The sequence below is a fragment of the Pelodiscus sinensis genome, chromosome 6, assembly GCF_049634645.1.
Source record: "Pelodiscus sinensis isolate JC-2024 chromosome 6, ASM4963464v1, whole genome shotgun sequence".
In the NCBI taxonomy this organism is placed as follows: Eukaryota; Metazoa; Chordata; order Testudines; family Trionychidae; genus Pelodiscus; species Pelodiscus sinensis.
In genome coordinates this window covers 67,450,620-67,466,658 of record NC_134716.1, presented here as the reverse complement: position 1 = coordinate 67,466,658, position 16,039 = coordinate 67,450,620, and the positions used below count along the sequence as shown (strand labels likewise).

At 43.8% G+C, this 16,039-nt stretch overlaps 1 long non-coding RNA gene across 1 annotated transcript; it reads left to right on the top strand.

Annotated features, from left to right (window-relative positions):
* Positions 1-4: 4 nt before the first annotated feature.
* Positions 5-12,642, top strand: LOC112544659 (uncharacterized). Its single transcript, XR_003088006.2, has 4 exons — positions 5-536; positions 1,352-1,445; positions 2,235-2,365; positions 11,669-12,642. It is a non-coding gene; the product is annotated as an uncharacterized LOC112544659 (long non-coding RNA).
* The last annotated feature ends 3,397 nt before the right edge of the window (positions 12,643-16,039 follow it).

Sequence of the window (16,039 nt, the reverse complement as noted above, 5' to 3'; positions counted from 1 at the left end):
TTTCCGCAAAAAGTGCTTTCGTGGAAAAGCGTCCGTGCCAATCTAGATGCTCTTTTCTGAAAATGCTTTTAACGGAAAACTTTTCCTTTAAAAGCATTTCCGGAAAATCATGCCAGTCTAGACACAGGCCCTTTGTTTTAAGGATAGACCTAAAGCAGACTCCCTGAGGAGTCTTTTCTTTTGATAGTCTAGTGGAAGCTGGATTCCTTTGCCAGTCCAGCTGGTGGCTAAAGAGTTGAAATCTTGGAAAGCTGAAATCACTGGTTTGGCTGAGAGCCAGACCCATTGCAGCCAGTGGAGTGGCGGCGACCAGTAGAGTGGCTGGTGGGAATCACTGGCTGGTGGCGTAACATGGCACGAAGCAGCAGCAGGCGAGGAGCGGCGACCAGCGGTGTGGAGTAGCGACCAGTGGCGTTGCGTGGAGCGGTGGCAGGCGAGGAGCGGCAACAGCAGACGAGGAGCAGCGGCAGGCAACCAGTGGAGCGTCTGGTGGTGCGGGATGAGACAACTGGTGGAGCGTGGAGGAGTGTCGTAAGGTGCCCCCTATCTATTCCGCCACCCCTATTTCTACCCAGGTTGGGAGGTAAAACCCTGCGGGTGAACTTTGGGACTCTGGGTGGCACGGACCAGGGATAGAGACTTTTGGGGTGTGGGACTCTTTGGACTTCAGGTGATTCTTGGCTGGTGGGGGGCTTAGCTCATGTTTAGGTTATAAACTCTGTTTGTGGTGTTTCCACCAAGTTAATGCCGTATGACTTCTCTCTGTTTCATTAAATGTTTCTTTCCTACACTTAGACTCAGTGCTTGCAAGTGGGAAAGCATTGCCTCTCAGAGGCACCCAAGGGTGTGTGAATTTCCCAGATTACTGGGTGGGGGCTCGAGCCGATTCTGTGTGAGATGGACCCCTAGATATTGAACCCAGCCCTGGTAACTGCCAGGCCTACCCAGCAGAAGGGTTACACAAAGAAAGATCAAAGTCCAGGGTAAGAGTTGTGCTCAGTTTAGGACGGGAACAGAACTCTTAAAAGAGTTCTTTCTGTCCTAGCCCTCTGAATAAGGGTATATTTCTGCCTAAATGAATGGGTTTTCCATAGTATTAGGTCCCTAGATGGAAGAAGTGAAAAACCAACTCAAGAAACTGGCCAGAGTGCACTTTTTAATAGAAAGTTTCTAGTCATTCTGAGTGAAAGTTTGAAAAGAAACTAAACAAACCACGAAGCATTTCAGATAAGTGAATGCTGGAAACAGATTCAAGATACAGACTATCTCAAAAATGGGCAACGCAGCTTGTCCCTGATGGGATACAAGAAATTTGAGGGTATGTTTTAAATCAATTTTCTGTTTTTCACAGAGAACATGGTTGCTGAGGATATTACTAGCAAAGATTCTATGGTTGTTTTATGCTTCCTTGCTGTGAGCTCATGAATTTGGTAGCTGATATTGAGGTAATTTAAAAAATGTTTATACATTTCATCTTCAACTGACATTTGAAATAATGTTTCAACACAAATTTTCCATAGAACATTCGTCCAACTTTTTAAAGGCATCAGAGAAACCGATCAATTCTGTTGCATATAGATGATGAAGCCATGTATATATGAAGAAAAAAGAAAAAAATCAAAATCCACTTCTGGGCAGTCATATGAAACTGAAAGTGTACAGTTATATTTACTTAAGAGTTAGGACCTACTGTGTTCCTAAAGAGGTGTTGAAATTAGCCAATCCAAATATGCAAAAAATAAGAGGGCAAAGGGAGGTATATAGCTTCTTGGGTACAATTACAAACAGTGATCCTCACTTTAAACATGGCAGAATTAGGTACCATTGAAGGAGCTTATTTTAAAAGTCAGGGAATTAAAACAAAGCTTAGAATGTGCTTATGGTGAAATCCTATTCCTGCTGATATTAATGGCAGTTCTGCCATTGACATTACTGAGCCAGGATTGCACCGTACAACAAACAAATTTTGAGCACAATGACTCCACGTTCAGGTAGTTCAATACTTTTCAGTAAAAGTATCCAATCATCTGGTTGAAAGGGAATATCACCAATGGTATATGCCTGAAAAGCAATAACAGGTAGAGGAGAGATACAGATAAATATAGAGTAGCTTACAGAAGCAGAAACAGATTACAGCAGAGCCAGTTCAAAATATTTTGACATGTTTTTCATCCAAATAACCCAGCTTGTCAAAACCAAAAGTTTGTGGAAATCTATTTGTTTTGATGTTCCAGAATGGAATTTCAGGTCAAACCCAGGGAGAGGCCCATATCGAAGTAGTTAAGACCTGATCTGTGGTAGACCCAGCTTCAAGTTCTATTACTGATTTAGACCAAGGACTGGAATCTGGATTTCTAACATCCAGGTGAGAGGCTATTCTGAAATGGGTTGATATCTTGTTTTCATGAAAAATTTTGAAAGGTTATACTTTTTGTTTTGCTGTTGAATGAAATTGCATTTTTTTTTTAACTGGAATTCTTGCTTTCCACTAGTCAGGATGTTTCTGGTCATCTTAGTAGTGAGTGAGTGAGGTTCTGTGGCCTGCAACTTGTAGGTGCTTACATTAGATGGTCCCCTCTGGTCTTAAAACAGGGGTGGAAGACCTTAGGTCTATGGACAGGATGCAGCCCCCGACTTGCCTGGAAGTGGCCCCCAACGCTCAGGGTTCTCTCCACCCCCAGTACTGGGGAGCATGTGCTGGCACTCCAGCCCTCCACCACAGGGCTGGAGCACACAAAATCTACTAGGATGCCCTCCTCCCCCCATGAACTGGTGCACGAGGGAAATGTGAGGAGTGTCTTTCTCCTTCTCAGTCAGTGGATTCCCCCGACCCAAAAAAGATTCCCCAATTATGCCTTTAAAATCTCTGAGTTTTATTAACCACCATTTTAGGGCTACCATATTTGAACTTTCAAAAAAGAGGACACCTTTGAGAGGGAGTGTATCTGTATCAGTATCTACCAACTCACATTGTATTAATGTGTTATATAATATAATATAATATAATATAATATAATTATAATTAATAATGTAAGTTGGTAGATACTGATACAAATACACTCCCTCTCAAAGGTGTCCTCTTTTTTGAACGTTCAGGTATGGTAACCCCAACCATTTAAAATGTCTAAACAAAGAATAAAGCAACTGTCACATTTCTGGAATGGATAACAGGTATTATATTTTAAGTGTTTTGTGGTTCAAAAATAATAGCTAATGGCCTTAAGTTTGATTAAATTTCACTCACAAAAATCAGTTTTGTTCTGTTCTGATGTGGACCAACTCAGACCTTTAAAAAATATAATGTTAAAGCAGACGCACTTCTTTTTAGCCCAAAATGGCCAATAGCGCTGTGATTAGCTCAGTCATGTGGGATTTGGGGGACCGAGGTTCAAGTTGTCTTTTTCTTACTAATTTAGGCAGGCGTGAGCCCTTTGAATAGAAGCAATTGAAAGGGCTTGCAGCATCCAGCCCCGTCGCTAACGCACCCTGGGGATCTGACTGGTCCCAAATGAGGGAATTTGCTGGAGCAGGGGTGGTCTCTTACCACTAGCCCCACAGCCCACCATTGGCTCCACTTCTAGTCCCGGCCAGCACCTCCTGCCTCCGGCCTGTGAGATTCCCAACCCCATGCTGCTGGACACTCCCTGTCCCTCTCCCCATGTAGCTCTCTGGTCCAAGAACACCCATGGTCCTGGCAGACCATGGATGTTGCCAGACAAGAAACTCCCAGTTTTGGGAGGTACAACTTGTAGTATCTTTATTTAATGATTGAATTGTATCTGATGTATTTTACAGTATAATTCACAAAAGTGCCACCTTTTTAAGATCACATTTCTGGAATTAAGTCCTACTATAATGAGTTAGCAGCATGACTGAACCCTTGTGAGTAACAGTTTACCTATACAATTCTATCATTCAGGGTGCGTCTAAACTGTACCATAACTTGGAATAAGATATGCAATTTGAGCTATGCAAATTGCGTATCTTATTTCGATGCTATTTTGAAATAGTCTACACAGCGCCAAATTTTGAAATAAAGCGCTATTCCAAAATGTCTCTTACTCCTTGCAGAATGAGGTTTACAGGGACTTTGGAATAGTGAGCCCAAAATAACAGGTTTGCTGTTAAGACACAGGATAGCTATTTTGGGATACTATGGTATCCCAAAATAGGTTTGCACTGTAGATGTACCCTCTGCGTCCTAACCATAGACAGAAGCAACCACCTGGCCTTCAGCGACTCTTTTGGAAAGGGACATGTTAAATTAAACTTTTTCAGAGAGCCAATTATGGGGAAGGAAACACTGCTTCTGCTCCTTTTCTGCCATTGTCTTTTTCTGATACATCTTGGCTGTGTCTAGACTGGCAAGTTTTTCCTCAAAATCAGCTGCTTTTATGGAAAAACTTGCCAGCTGTCTACACTGGCCCCTTGAATTTCCGCAAGAACACTGACTTCCTACTGTAAGAAATCAGTGCTTCTTGCGGAAATACTATGCTTCTCCCGTTCAGGCAAAAGCCCTCTTGTGCAAATCATTTGTACAAGAGGGCCAGTGTAGACAGCACAGTACTGTTTTGCGCAAAAAAGCCCCGATGGCTAAAATGGCAATCGGGGCTTTTTTGCGCAAAAGCGCTTCTAGATTGGCACAGACGCTTTTCCGCAAAAAGTGCTTTTGCGGAAAAGCATCTGTGCCAATATAGATGCTCTTTTCTGCAAATGCCTTTAACGGAAAACTTTTCCGTTAAAAGCATTTGCGGAAAATCATGCCAGTCTAGACATAGCCCTTCTGTTTAGTGGTGTCTTGTTCCAATTCATTTCAGAAGACACTGAGCCTTGAGAAATAATTTTTCCAGATTTCTCTGGTGCATAAGCAGTGTAATGTCCTTGGTTTTGGTACTGGACAGAGGCAGCATACATAAGGTATGTCTACACTACAGTGTTAATTTGAAATATCTTAATTCAAAATAGTTAATTTGAAATAAGATATTTCAAAATAGCACGTCTACACACAAAATGCAGTTTGAAATAGCCTTTTTCTATTTTGAAATACCGCGTCCACATGGAGTGGACACTGATTCGGATTTTAGGCCGGCTGGAACCAGGTCAGGGGTAGGATATCAGGTCAGGAGTGTCTTTGTGTGGCTGAGGCCTGTGTTTAAAGGGACACATTCCCCGCCCCCAGGAAGCCAGTTCTCAGGTGTCCCTGTTTGATTGCCTGCCTCAGGGTATGTCTACACTACAAAGTTAATTCGAACTAACGGACGTTAGTTGGAATTAACTTTGATAGGCACTACACTAGCGCTCCGCTAGTTCGAATTTAATTCGAACTAGCGGAGCGCTTACTTCGAACTAGGTAAACCTCATTTTACGAGGACTAAGCCTAGTTCGAACTTACTAGTTTGAATTAAGGGGTGTGTAGCCCCTAAATTCGAACCAGTGGGAGGCTAGCCCTCCCCAGCTTTCCCTAGTGGCCACTCTGGCCAACACCAGGGAAACTCTATTGCCCCCCTCCCGGCCCCGGACTCCTTAAAGGGGCATGGGCTGGCTACGGTGCCCATGCCAGGTGCAAGCCTGCCAGCACCCAGCCAGCAGACCCTGTACCTGGCACAGCTCGAGCCAGCCACCTGATGCCCCCCAGCCCTCCCCCTCTTTCCGGGACCAGGCTGGCGGCTCCCGGGAGCTTGCCCAGGACCACAAGAGGCGGGTACCCGCCTGGTCCAGTGCAGATATCGTGGACCTCGTCCACGACTTCCGCACTAGGCACAGGAAAGCGGCCATCTAGGGCAGGAGAGCATGAAAATCAAGGTGGTCCACTGAGACCCCCGACCCTGTGCCCTGAGCTTAGAATGGCCGTACTGGGTCAGACCAAAGGTCCATCTAGCCCAGTAGCCTGTCTGACGACAGCGGCCAACCCTAGGGACCCTGGAGGGGATGGACCAAAGACAGTGACCAAGCCATTTGTCTCGTGCCATCCCTCTCCAGCCTTCCACAAACTTCGGGCAGGGACACCACTCCTACCCCTGGCTAATACCACTCCATGGACCCAACCTCCATGAATTCATCTCACTTCTCTTTAAACTCTGTTCTAGTTCTAGCCTTCACAGCCTCCTGCAGCAAGGAGTTCCACAGGTTGACTATTTGCTTTGTGAAAAAGTACTTTCTGTTGTTAGTTTGAAGCCTGCTACCCATTCCTTTCCTTTGGTGTCCCCTAGTCCTTCTATTATGGGAACTAATGAAGAACTTTTCTGTATGCACCTCTCCACCCCACTCATGCTTTTAGAGACCTCTATCATATCCCCCCTCCATCTCCTCTTTTCTAAGCTGAAAAGTCCCAGTCTCTTTAGCCTCTCTTCATATGAGACCTGTTCCAAACCCCTCATCCTTGTAGTTGCCCTCCCCTCTCCCACCCTCTCTCTTCCCCTCTCCCACCTCCTTTTCCCAGTCTCCCCCAGTTTTGTTCAATAAAGAGAGATTCTATTTTTGAACACAATTGTCCTTTATTTTGTACATCAGGAAGGGGGGTTAGGGAGCGGTAAGTGGAAGGAGATGAGGGAGGAATGGGGTACAAGCCCCCGATGGGGAGGACTGGGCTGGCTCTGCGGGCTTCTGGGGGTGGAACCTCTCCTGCAGCCCCCCAATTGCCTCCTCTCCCCAGATGGCAGCATGCGGCAAGTGCAGCCGGTCTGATGGCTGAGTGCTGTGATGTGCCCAGTGTGGGTACTCCGGGCACTCCAAGCCAGGACTGCTTTGCAAGCGGGGAATCCCTGAGAACTGTCTGTTCGGGGTGGGGGTCGGGTCCCTTTAAGCACAGCCCTTGGCTAGCCTGAGACAGCAGCTCCACGCTCTAAGTCCTCATCTGATGCCCTGCCGGCACTGCTTCCATCCTTAACCCCGGTTCAGGTTCCACTCTGTGTGGACATGCTAGTTCGAATTAGCAAAACGCTAATTCCAACTAGTTTTTTAGTCTGGATGCGTTAGTTCGAATTAGCTTAGTTCGAATTAACTTTGTAGTGTAGACATACCCTCACTGAGGGAGAGCAAAGCATTTGTGTGTCTGTGTGCTCTGGTTGCCCTCACTCAGGACACCACAGCACTCTGCAACATGGAGACAAAGCTTCCTGTGGACACTCTGGTGCTTCTTGTGGACGCGTTGCTGTCAGCATGGCTGCACTTGCTGCAGGCTGCCATCTGGGAGGTCCATCGGGGGGCTGTCAGTATCCAGGAGGCCCTGCAAGAGAGCATCCACCCTGAGGAGCACTCAGAGCCTCCCTGGTTTTCCCCACTCGGGGCTTGTGCCTCATTCCTCCCTCACATCCTTCCACTTACCCATACTCCCCCCAACCCTTCTTCCTAATGTCAAATAAAAAACACGTATATTCAAAAATTTAACAAAACTGAGGGGGGGGAGATGAAACTCTGGGGAGACTGTGGAAAGGAAACCGGAGAGGGGAGAAGAGAGGAGGGGAGGGGGAAACCTGGGAGGAGGGAGCTGGAAGGGGGAAGCAAGAGGAGCAAGGGGAAGCTCGGGGTAGCGGTGGGGGTCTCGCCAGGCCAACTGTCTCCGAGCACAGCGGGTTCGGGGGCCTCGATGTCCCCGAGGCATGGGGAGGAGGGTGTGGAGGCTGAGGAGGGTGTGGAGGGAGAGGCGGGAAGAGGAGAAGGAGTGGGAGGATGAGTGGTAGCTGGGGAGGCAGCAGGTGCTGGAGCTGCACGAGGCAGCATGCTCTGCACCAGGATCTGCAGATGTTGGCAGATGGCACAACCCTGGGAAAGCAGCTCCTGCCTGTTACACTTTGGTTCGGTGATGTGGTGGAAGCCTCAAGGGTTAAAGCCGACTACCCAGTGAAAACTACTGGATGATGGTGTAAAACAAATGATCTTTATTAAGTGGAATGATTCTTTTATCAAAACCAACAATTAGAAAATGGTTTTTTTAACTAACAATTGCCCAATGCTTTTACAGGGTAGAAAACTTGAACACAACTATACATAACTGATTACAATTCCTAGATTACAATTTACTTATATTAAATCACTATCCCTAATTCGCTTAATGCAGCGCAGCATACAAACAAAAAATACAAAAAACAAAGCTAAAATAATAACAATAAAAAGGCCACCTACAGCCAATCCTTCCAATGTTACTTTAGGACAGCTGGCAGAGTTAGTCATTGATTTTTTGCTGTTACAGGTTAACAACTCCTAGGTTTTTCTTCTAACACTTGTACTTAGACTAAAACATAACACTATCGCACAGCACAAAATTACACTATCTATACAATGCAACTTGCTTATACCTCACAAGATTACAAGACATGATTAATACAACTTAACTACTGACTAAGCTAACAATTGATAGATTTAAGTAATACTTACAAATCCAGCAATGATAACAACATGAAGACACACAAAAACTCGGATCATGCTCAGGACTCGCGCACCCCTATCTTTGACTCAAAGGGTGAGGAAGGCAGCCTCAGGGTGATCAATCCTTCAGCTGGGAAAAAAAAAACCCACGTGCCCTCAATACACGGAACCTCCCCGAACAAAGGGGTTGAGGGTCTTTTATAACATAACCTGATATCCAGTACCTTATTAGGGTCAGTTCCCTGGCCGGGCCTGATAGGCTGGTAATGAGGTAACGTGAAATACTGCCCTATAGGATTTTTTATGATGACCGCCTGATGGCCCCGTGGACAGTGCTGGGTGTGGGCATGGTTAGTGTGCATGGCAATTGCATCTTATATCCCTATGCCTGCGTACCTCCCTGCCTTCAAGGACTGGTCAAGAGAGTCTTATTTATCTCTTGTAGCTGTGTTCTATTTTTTCATGCTCACCACCCTGTTCTATGATGCCTACAAGGCCAAATTCTATTTACAGAAAGCTGCATTGTGCTTCTCATGCTTTTCTGAGTATCTTACGGTCTGTTTTCAGTGAGGGGCCTAGTGTGGCAGGATGGGCGATACATGAAGGCCATGATCAGAAAAGGCCTGCTTTACTACACTGCCGGAACTCCCAATCGTCTTGCACCCAGAGCTCCAAGGTGCAGTGCAGGGCTCACAGGGCCCTCAGGTGCTGCTGTCGATACCCCTGCAGTGTTCGGGTGGACCTGCAGAGCCCTCGGGTGCGGGAGGATGTCCCGGGCAGAGTGGTGCACCCTGCACACGCAGCTGGTGTGGCTGTGGAGAAACAAGAGAAGTGGTCAATTCTCCCTAGGGACACAGTGGGTGAATCCCAGCCCACCTCTGCTAGGTGAGGATGACCGTGCCCTGCACCGTCAGAGCTGATGTGCTTGCACAGAGGTCATGGTCAGAATATTCGGCTATCCCCGGAAGTGGGAGCTGCCACGAGACCGCACCCATGCCCCTGTGTTGAGTATAGTGCAGCTGAGGTGGGGGGCAGATGTCCCCTGCTTCTGCGTAGAGGGGGCTTGTGAACCAAGGACATCCTGCTGTGTCCCACCCCGGGGTCAGGAGCATGTCATGTTTCTTCACACATGCATGTAGCTATCAGGCCAAGGCCCCTGTGTGGCAGGCAGCTGGAGCCACCTGCCCAGGGGTGGCACGACACGTGCTTACACATGCACAGGTTGCTGCGTGATCCGTGGTAAGCAAGGCCGATGCACATTGTCCCTGGTCTCCCTCCCTGCCCTTGCCCTCCTACTCCAGAAGAGGACAGTGATGTCACTCACATGTTATGGCCTCCCCGGATGACCCTGGTGACTCAGCTGCAGGGACAGCTCAGGGGTCCTGGCGGCATGGCACCCTCCGTGGTGGCTCCTGCAGCTCCTCCTCCATGCCCTGGTCAGGACCCTCTGCTCCCGGATCATTGCCCCCTGGGGTGGCACAGACCGTCCTGCCCCCCATTATGCGGTCCAGGGTGTCAAAATGGGGACAGGTGTCTGCCCCTGTTTTGGGGAGCTGCCTCGTGTGGCCCTGGCGTATGCCTGCCACAGCTCTTTAATTTTCATGCGCACCTGCCCCTGGGTGCGCATGTGGCCTGTGGTGGCCATGGTGGCAGCTATGCGGCTGTACATGGCTGCGTTCCTCCATCTAGTGCGGAGACTATGGACATTGGAGGCTTCCCCCCAAACCTCAATGAATTCCTTGATCTCCGCACTAGTTCAGGAGGGCGCCTGCCATCTCCGGCCCCTGGCTGGCTCCTGGGAGCTGGGGGACTGGGCGGTGGACAGCTGGCTGGCACTGGCTGCCTGGCTCATACTGGGACCACTGGGTCAGGGTCAGTGACTGCTGGCTCTGTGTTGGCAGGCCTGTAACTAGTACATGCACTGTGGCCAGAGTCTACCCCTTTAAGGGCTCCAGGGCTGGGGGAGAGGAGAGGAGTTTTCCTGGTTTGGCCCAGAGTGGCCACCAGGGGAAACTGGGAAGGGCTGGAGGCCCCCTATTTCGAAATTAGCATCTAGTCAGCACTTATTTCGCATTAGCTATTTCGAATTTGGCGTTATTCCTCGTAGAATGAGGTTTACCAAATTCGAAATAACTGCCCCACTATTTCGATTTTATATTGAAATAGCAGTTTGCCTGTGTAGATGCTAGGAAAGTTAATTCAAAATAACGGCTGTTATTTTGAATTAATTTTGATGTGTAGACATACCCAGAGAGACATGACATAAGGAGGTTCCAATAGACCTCTACTGAAGTTCTTTTAGAGTATATTTCATGCACCCCGTCCAGATACAGCCAGTTGTGGTTCCTGGTATAGACCTCTATTGTGTCTTTTAAAGACACAGTCCATATGATTTCTGAAATGAATGCAATATTCCTGCTTTCTAAATAAACAGTATCTGCTCCCTTGTTTTGCTTAGCAAGCTACAGAGGTATATATGGGGGAGGGAGGCTATTGCCTCACTCTTTACCCATCATTCCATGCCCTGATAGGAGAAGTTGTGGACTAGGAGAAATTTTGTCAGGGTTCACATGCAGGTGTGCTGTAAGGGAAGGCTCATCGTACCATTTCTTCCTTATTCTGCCACTCCTCAATCCTCTGGCAGGTCCAGACAGAGTCTTGGTCTTAGTCAGTTTCCAAATATGATAGTGGCAACTTCTTTAAGAACTGCTTTGGGTAATGACTACAGTTTACTGTAAAACAAAGCAACAGTAGCCACATGAAGACAAATTTCTTCTAAGTTTTACACAAACAATGCATATATTTTATTCCTTAAACGTCCACGTTCATGTGCTGGGTTGTTTATCAATGCTCTTTTAAAAATCCTTTAGAAACACTCTGAAATGTGCTGATTTTATTTTCATAGTACTGTAATTCTAATAGTATTTAAGTTTCAATAGTAGTAAATTTTGTGATAGAAACCATGTTTTATTGAATAAAAATAATACGTGGTTCTAGCAAAAAATTTGCTGGAGAGATGGTTGAAAAAAGAGGGGGTTCTAGTAAAATCTCTTTCCCCTCCCCCGAAATTTTGGAATAAACATGGTATTACCTGCACTGCTTATACACTTTATGTGCCAGGTAGTCCCAGATGTCTAATAATAAAGTTGTAGCCTAATTAAATCCATGTCAAATGTCTCCTGTCCTTCTTTCAGGGTTACAATAACTCTCATACTATTTTTTTAATAGAATATTTATTCAAGATTTTTTTAATTTACCAAACAGAAAACTGAAGTTTTTACTACTATTTCTCCCTCTTTTCTAGATTTGAATCACATTAAATCCTTTAGAGCCCAAGCAAGTCACATGCTGCTCTTCCTCCTAAGTTCCACAGCTGCTCTCAGAGATATTGTCTGATTTATGTTGGCTTTAAACTACAGGAAATGCTGTTTATCTCTCCTCCAATTTATCCAGAATTAGTCCACAGAAACCTACTTGGATAGCAACCAGAAACAGCTAGTAAATACCAAATTCAAAACCACTGTTAGGAATACTGTTTTAGAACTAAGTTATTAATGGTTGGCAACCAGTTAAAATAATTATTTAAAAAATTTAAAGGAAACAAACCAGATACTTTTGCTGATGTAAACCAATATAATTCAATCAAGACATAATATTTACATTAGCTGTTTCTCCCATGGCGGTTTAAATAACTCCAAGTCCTCATGTCACACAACTGGAAAATATATCCTTTTGTAAAATGAAAGGACTAGTCTGCCTTTGTTTTCTTAATGATACACAGATCAATAATCTGGGTGATGCATCAACTGAGTTCTTTAAAGGGTATGCTTATTATATAATGCTAGTAGTGTGAATATATTAAACAAGCCTATAAAATTCATTTGACCTCTAACTTGGTTTAACAAGTAAAATAAAGTACAGCAGTTTAATGTAACCATTTCAATGTGGTCCACAACATACCTTCTTTTAATTTATTGATTTTAAATAACCATCTCAGTCACAAAATATTCAAGTGACAAGTCTAAAGAATGGGATTCAATATCCATAGAAAAGATATAGTAGATGTAGAATCAATAAAAAACTAGCCATTAATATGCCTCAACCCTGACTTCAAAAGAACATTTCCAAGGCGAAATTATTTGCCATGACTGCTCACCCCTTAACCTCTCCTGTAAAATGATTAACTAATGCCAGTTATGACTATTGATGTAGACTGTTGAAATGAGGTATCTACTCTGGACATAGACTGCCAACCTGAGTTAGAAGATGAATCATTTGCATAGAGATAAAACTTTATATTTAGCAGTACCTGTCCTTTGTAATGTATAATATCATACTACACAAATTCAGAAGAACAAATATCTTGGTTTTTGGAGCCAAATAGCTAGGGAAGCCTTACTTAATCTAGCTTGACATTTGGTAATGTTGGAATTTCCACTCATCAACTCCTACAGTGGAAACTGAGTGGGGAAAGATGAAAATAGAATGTAAAATAAACAGCAATGTAGGAAGTGAAAAAATATTCACACATTTCACAATTTGAAATCTTCCATCTAGCTGCCACTTCCTTTTAAAAAGTATTTTATTAAAATAAGAAGTGAAAAATATTAATATTTTACTAGTTAATGATTCTCGACATTACCACCTGCTTCTTTTTGGTTGCTAGGAGAATTATGTCTAATGCAATTCAGTCCTCCATAAATTAAGTTATTCTGAAGTAAAAACAAGCATTACAGGCCCAAATGTGTTTTATCTAAAACAAACATTTTATCTTCAGAATTTAAAAAATATATACCATTCCTGCATTTCAGCCTGTCTCTCTGACATTTCCTGCATTTTTCACCATTAATTTAAACATAACAAGCCCAAAATCAAACTTCTTGTGTTCCTTCCCAAACCTTCTCTGTTCCTCCATTTCTGATTACTATTAATACCACTGTCCACCCAGTGATTCAAGTCTTTCATCTGAAGGTCATTTTTGTTTCTTCCTTCCTTTTTGATAAACATGGCTGGGGTGTTTCCAAATTGTTTGTTCTTCTTCTGCCATATCGGCCTGAATCCTTCTAACCATACAATTCAAACTTTCAGTCAGGCCCTTATTCCCATTATGATTATTGTAATCTCCTCCTGGCCCCACTGACTTCCAGTTCTTATTAAATACTGTCACCACATCGCCCTTTTTAGAATCTCTCTGCTGGTTCCCTTGTCACCTAACCACATTCAAGATCTTTATTTTACTTTCATCTTTCCCCCTTATGTATTTGCCCTTGTCTCTTGTCAAGTGAGTCCCCCCAGCCATAAGACAATGATCCAAGTTTTAATGAGCCATATTTTAACCAACATAAGAACAGCCATATTGGGTCAAATCAAAGGACCATCTAGCCCAGTATCCAGTATTCTGACAGTGGCCAATGCCAGGTGCCCCAGAGGGAGTGAATAAAAATAGGTAATCATCAAGTGATCCCCTCTTCTGTCACACATTTCCAGCCCCTGACAAACAGAGGCTAGGGACCCCATTCCTACCTAGTCTGGCTAATAAGTATCAATGGACCTAACCTCCATGAATTTATCTAGTTCTTTTTTGAATCCTGTTAAAATCCTGAACTTTACAAGCTCCTCTGGCAAGGAGTTCCACAGGTAGACTGTGCTCTGCATGAAGAAAAACATCCTTTTGTTTCTTTTAAACATGCTACTATTAATTTCATTTGGTGACTCCTAGTTCTTATGTTATGGGAACAACTACATAACTTTTCCTTATTCACTTTCTCCATACCTGTCATGATGTTTCTCATATTCCACCTTGTTTTCCTCTTTTATAAGCTGAAAAGTCCAAATCTTTTTAATCTCTCTTCATATGGCATCCTTTCCAAACCCCTAATCATTTCTGTTGCCCTTTTCTGAACCTTTTCCAATGTCAAGATATCTTTTTTGAGATGAGGCAACCACATCTGTACACAGTATTCAAAATGTGGGCATACCGTGGGTTTATATAGAGGCAATACGATATTCTCTGCCTTATTCTCTATCCCTTTTTAATGATTCCTAATATTCTGTTTGCTTTTTTGACTACCACTGCACATTGAGTGGATGAACTATCCAAAATGACTCCACGATCTCTCTCTTTGAGTAGTTATAGCATAATGGGGCGGTCGATAAGAGCTTCCCTTGTCGACCGCGGAGCGTCCAGACTACCGCGCTGTGCTGCCAAAGAGTTGATCGGAACAGCGTGGCAGCCATTTTGATGTAAATGAAGCGGCGATTATTTAAATCGCCGCTTCATTTCCGTATGTCTAGAAACCTCATCTACATGGCTCTGTCGATGGAGCCATGTAGTCTAGACATACCCTAGCTGTTCACAGGATAACCCAGATTATGTGCCCCAAAGGAGCAATATATACCAGTTTACTAGTTTGACTTTAAATTACTGATTCTGTAAAATCACACAACAGTGATGAGCAATTAGAATAAAACAAAAACAGGTTTATTTAAGCAAGAGTACATTTCTCTAGAAATGAGAGAATGTTGGAAACAACTGGTTACATTACAAAACCAAATCATAAAACTCAACGCTAGTTCTAAATGTATTAATATTTATCTTTCCTATCAAATAAAACAAATTTTCCCCAGAAACCTGAATCTATTGTAGAGCTAGCTGGCTTACATGCACCTGGGTCTAATTTTTATGAGAACCTCGTGATCCCCAGTGAACCAGATCACAGTATCTTTTCCAAGTCTCTGTTATACTGAAACAATCTATTCATAGGCAGGACAAAACTTGTCTGTTATAAACTTTTTTTTTCCAACCTCTAAGTGGTTTCAGTTGTTTGCAATTGTCTCTGATGGTTTTCCATTGAAAGTTTTGGCATGAAGCAAGGCTAGATGGTTGAGTTTAGCATTGGTTCACTAACCTGTGTGACTGAGCCATCACCAAGACCTATTAGCCTTTCATGGCTGACTCTAAGTCCATAAAGCATACTTTTAATACAAATATATTATTCGTTAAATATTAACCATATGTATATCTCACAATGATTATGAGTCTTGATAAATTTTCTGTAGACATCTTACATGTTACCATTTATAGATAAATATTCTACAAAATGTATTTGTAGTGAGTTTGTCAAGTCTGAAGTGAGAGGGTTGGGGGGTTTTTTTTGTTTGTTTGTTTGTTTGTTTGTTTTGTTACAAAGAATAGGGGATTCTTTGCCAGGAATCCTGAGTGTCACAATCATTCCTTTTGTTTAATCTACACAGGAACCTGTTAGAGTTAATGAGATCTGATGGCATTGTCTTTATTAGGCTGTTGACATTCTAAATTTCTAGCTCATCTGATCAGAATCTGGCTGGGATTGGGACTTGGATGACAGCTAGTGGAGGTCCAATCTAGACAAAATGAAGATAAATATGTTAGATTGATACAATCATCAGGAGAAAAATCAGAGAATTCATCAACCTCTTTGACTGTGATTCATGCCCAGTACTAAGCTACTCCTGTACATGCAGACATCAGTTGTAGGCAAGGCAGCTTTTTTCCATGTGCTTGGTGAAAAGAGTGAAATTTATTTTAAAGGTAAATTTTTTATAGTTATCAATGCCACCATCAGGGTTCAGACAAGGCTGATATATGTCCACCCTCTGCACCAGTACTTCTGAGGCTGCTCTGAAGCTGTGAAGA